Raw genomic sequence first — 5,271 nt, 5'->3', positions numbered from 1 at the left:
TCTTCAATTCCTAAGGGACTTTTTTCAAGGCCATTCACACTAGACCATTTATAAGATGACAATCACGGGTTAATTAGATGAGACAAACACACTTCCCATATTAAGGTTTACTTTAATGATCTGTAGAAAACAGTACAGGCTAGTCTTAAATATTACACACACATATTAGGCTTATATAATATAAAATACATACACTTTTTATTATATACATATTAAGAACTCCTTTCATTTTTCAGTGTGAAAGTTAAGAGCACAATGCATAACCTAGACCAAAACATTTCACTCTAAACAGACATGGAGAAATGCCTGCAAAAAAAAAAAAAAAAAAAAAAAAAAAAGAGAGAGATAATGAAATAGTCTTTTTTTTCGATCAGATGAGACATTTTTCCCCGGGAGTTGTGTGCTCTTATTGGTTAACGTACAGCTAGACAGTACAGTTCAGTTCATCTGAGAGTGTAAGCATCGCTCCGTCTACGTACATAGTCAGTCACTGACGTACTCAACCCTCAGCAGACCTGCATCGCAGCGTCATCACTGATACCCACCAAAATCTAGAGCAGAACTGATGCTCTGCTGTTTCCACACGAACATACTGACACACTTTCGCTGGCATTCTTCTACACTGGGTTTAAATGCTTCATTTATGTTATATAAATACACCATGGGATATACTAGTGAGCGACGCCGCCGACGCGTCAAACTACAACGCTCGCACTATATTTTAACTTTGTCTTGCCCACGAAGTGTTTGCAGTTCATTCATCGGGAGCGTCTTGTTTTGTCGCGTCGCTCGTTTGCAGTGTAGGTGGGGTGTTGTTCATACTTTGTGAAGGAGGAGTATGAGGAAAAGGCAATGACCGGAAAGAATCTTGTAGTGGAAGGCAAACACAACACACACACACACACACACACACACAATATTCGGGAACGCTAGAGGCAGTCGTGTAACACAAGACGCACCCAGACTCTGTAAACAGCATATAGAGCACCGGTTGAGTTACATAACGAGGATGCTCCACAAACTTATCTATCTATCTATCTATCTATCTATCTATCTATCTATCTATCTATCTATCTATCTATCTATCTATCTATCTATCTATCTATCTATCTATCTATCTATCTATCTATATGTGCTAGGCTATAGTCTCAGTTAAATGATTCGTCTTGAACCGACTGCGTCAGTATAACGAGGTCAATAGTGTACAGAAAAAAAAGTCACGCGCATTGCATATTAATTTTATGATGCGTCAGAGCAGAGATGATGCTTATACTGACTTGATCAATAATAAAATGTAGGCTACAAAATAAAACCAACAGCATTATAATTAAAATAAAAATGGGTTATGCTAGTTTACGGTACATTTGGAAATGGCTTTATAATAATAAAATAATAATAATAATAATAATAACATATATAACACACACACACACATTATAAAAAAGGCAGGAATTTTGCTATTGCAGTTTCATTAGAAAGACATACATAAGGAAATGTGCAGATAATTTAATAGTAATTACATTGCAAGTTTCATGATGGAACTTAACAATATTAATGTAGGCTTTTACGACATTCTGAGCTGAAACGCATTCAGTAGCTTATCAGAGGTTTGACTTTACAGAACCTTAAACGAAATGAACACAAAACGAGACGAAATTAACGACGAATTACAAAACAGGGAAACTTGCGCCACTAGTCAGTACTTACTGCTTGTTTTAAGCACCCCAGCTGTTCCCTAAAACGACCACAAGATATTAAAATCATAAACTATTCGCAGTCATTTTATTCCGTAGGCTATTTGAGCAAAATATAATACCGTATAACTGAGCGGCTATCTGAGCAGCACGCACAGTGGGTTGCGATGCTCTGACAATCCTCTGGTGTCTTGGGTTGTTCCAGTGGGGGCGGAGCGGCGAATAGGAGTAGAACGTGATTGGTTCGCTTTACTATCAATCAAACATTTCCACCAATGAACCCAATGAGCTGTTAAAGGGGCGGGTCATAGGTGCACCTTCCCCCGAAGGTTGCACCGCCTAGTGTGTGTGCGTATTTTTTTTTTTTAAACCAAAGCTTGGATGTGTAGGACGTCACATGTTGTTTTTTCCTCTTCACTCCAGTCACTTAGTGAACAACATGTTATTTACTGTTAAACCGCTCCACGCAGCGAACGCGCACTCCGAGCCGGGTCCATAAGAGAGTCTGACAGGATTAAAACTGATTGACAGCACAAGTTAAGCAAAAGTGAGAGTTTTTCTTCACAGCATATGAGAATGGCGAGTCCGCCGCCGACGGGAGGACAGCTGATTTCAAATATGACCGTGAAGAACAACAACCACGTTAAGAAATGCGGCTTACTGAGGAAACAGAAAGCACGGACACAAGCGGTTTTTTGTGCTGAGGGAGCCGAGCGAGGGCTGTCGCGCCCGGTTGGAGTATTACGAGAGCGAGAAGAAATGGAAAAACAAGTCGGCTGCTAAACGGGTTATACCTTTGGACTCGTGCCTGAACATCAACAAGAGAGCCGATGCCAAACACAAACACCTGATCGCCCTTTACACCAAGGACGAGTATTTTGCCGTGGCTGCCGAAAACGAGCAGGAACAGGAGGACTGGTACTCGGTCTTAACGGATTTAATGAACGAGGGAAAGTGAGCGACAGCTCCGCGAATAATTCGGCGTCATCCCTCGTCGGCTTTGATGAGGCAAACTACGGCGTGATAACGCCTGTCACCGCCACTTACAAGGAGGTTTGGCAGGTCAACTTAAAATCCAAAGGACTCGGACAGTGCAGGAACTTAACGGGCGTTTACAGGCTGTGTTTAAGCAGCCGGACGATCAGCTTCGTCAAACTCAACACGGAGGCGGCGTCGGTGATTTTACAGCTGATGAACATCCGCCGATGCGGACACTCGGACAGCTTCTTCTTCATCGAGGTGGGCCGGTCCGCGTCAATCGGACCCGGCGAGTTGTGGATGCAGGCGGATGACTCGGTGGTGGCGCAAAACATTCACGAGACTATTTTGCAGGCGATGAAAGCCATGAAAGAGATGTCAGAGTTCCGCCCGCGCAGCAAAAGCCAGTCCTCGGGTACGAACCCCATCTCTGTGCCCACCAGGCGGCACTTTAACAATCTCCCGCCGAGTCAAACCGGGCTGCAGCGGCGCTCGCGCACCGACAGCATGGCAGCGACGTCTCCCGTGACGAAACTGACGTCCTGTAGGTTCCGCACTGCGAGCGAGGGTGACGGAAATACAGGCAGCCCCATCAGCCCGTGCGTAAACAGGACGCATTTGAGCCGCTCCAACACAGTGACAGCTCGCCCATACAGAACATTCGAGTCGTCATCCCTGCAGCACAGCAGATCCATGTGCATGCCTGTGTCTCACTCCCCTCCCTCAGCTGCCAGCCCTGTCAGCCTGTCCTGCAGCAGTAACATAGAAAGTGGCCCTCGCCCCTCCAGCAGCACTGCTTCCATTTCGGGCTCCCCAAGCGATGCTGGCTTTATCTCCTGCGATGAGTGTGGCTCCAGCCCGGGTGATATACGGCACTTTTAGCAGCAAACCGAAGCAACACACCTGAGTCACTTGCTGACACACCCCCCTCAGAGGAGGGCAGCAACCTGCACGGATACATGATTATGGAGAGGCCAAACAGCCGTGGACGCGGAGCGTCCGGGCAGCAACTGAGGAAGGCAAAGGAGATTTGGAGAATGCTTACAGGAAGAGGACACACTCTCTCACCATGCCTTACCAGAAGAGGGTGCCATCACAAGTGTCCTCAGGTTCACTGGATGAATACACACTCATGAGAGCCACTTACAGAACTGGAGGCCATTCGGGGCGCAGCTCTCACACCGCATCCCCAAAGGTCACATATCCTGAGGATTACGGGGACATTGAAATCGGATGGTTACTGAAAAGTTCCAGCAGTAATCTGGGTGATGATGGCTACATGCCAATGACGCCAGGTGTGGCTCCACAAGGGGGGAAGGCTGATAACTACATGCCTATGAGCCCAATGTGCGTTTCTGCTCCGAAGCAGATAATCAACCCCAGGACGCACCCCCTCACTATAGCTAATGGTTACAGAACCAATTCCCCCAGCAGCTGTTCTCTGGATGACAGTGGCTACATAAGGATGCTGTGCGGCAACTAAACTCTCCATCGACAGCTCTGATGGGAAACTGACGAATGGTGAATACCTCAACATGTCCCCTATAGATTCGGTCACGCCACCAGATTACTACCTGAGCCCTGTGGGTATGGAGCAAGTCACCCTGTCTCCGACAGCTTCACCTCGTTTAACTCTCTGCCCCGTTGTCAGAGGCCCCAGCAGGTTCTAAAGGATGCGGACAATGATCAGTATGTTGTCATGAATCCCTCAAGTCACAGATAACAGAGGAGTCAGTAAGCCAGCATCCACCCCTGCCCCATCACCCTCTAAGACAAAGCCGCACAGACAGTCTCATCCTCCGGCACAGGATGAGCCGGCCCACCGCCTCTCCCTGGACATGTTCAAACATTACCCGTAGCATGAATGAGCTCCTTCCCCCTCTGAGCCAAAAGTCCCTGGCCGACGTACATAGACAATAGACCTATTGGACCATGTTGCTGAAAGTTGCACCCCCCTCCACTGCTTCCTCCGTGAGCCCAGCCTCATCTCTCGGATCATCCGCTGATCACAGGACGTCCCCCCTCTCTGATTACATGAACATTGATGTGAGTTCGCTATCACCCAAATCTGGAAACGCTGCTCCATCTAATCGTTTGGAGCCGTTTCCAAAGCTCACATCCTGCCCCGCCCACCCTGAGGAAGAGGTGGAAGATGAAAGGTACCACCTCACTGCACAGGTGGCACCAGCGGGCACGGTTGACAGAGCTAAAGACGATTACACAGAGATGACGTTCGGCGTGCCTGCTTCCCCTCTGCAGCCTGTCACGCAGCCCTCCGAAGGTGTCCAGACCATCAACCCATCCTCTTGCTTGCAGAGGCTGACCCTGGAAGAGACTGTGGGAGTGCCTGCCGTTGAGGCTTTTCTGCTGCATGGCAGCACTCTGGCCTTGGTGGACCCTGACCGAGGTGCCAAGGTGATTCGTGCCGACCCCAGGGGCGCAGGCGGCACAGTTCGGAGACATTCTCATCAACCACCACCGTAACACCAGTTTTTCCCTCCTCCGCACACGATGCCAGGCGGCATGGTTCGGCCTCTGTGGAGAACGTGTCCGTTTCTGTGAGGAACAGCGAAGGATCGGATGAAGAGTATAACAGTCC

At 48.0% G+C, this 5,271-nt stretch overlaps 1 pseudogene; it reads left to right on the top strand.

Moving 5' to 3' along the window:
- Positions 1–359: 359 nt before the first annotated feature.
- Positions 360–5,266, top strand: LOC113075843 (insulin receptor substrate 2-like; annotated as a pseudogene).
- Positions 5,267–5,271: the final 5 nt, after the last annotated feature.

Source organism: Carassius auratus, unplaced genomic scaffold (assembly GCF_003368295.1).
Source record: "Carassius auratus strain Wakin unplaced genomic scaffold, ASM336829v1 scaf_tig00017725, whole genome shotgun sequence".
NCBI classification, from domain to species: Eukaryota; Metazoa; Chordata; class Actinopteri; order Cypriniformes; family Cyprinidae; genus Carassius; species Carassius auratus.
Note: the sequence above shows the minus strand (reverse complement) of the source record. Positions and strands in the feature narration are given on the sequence as shown.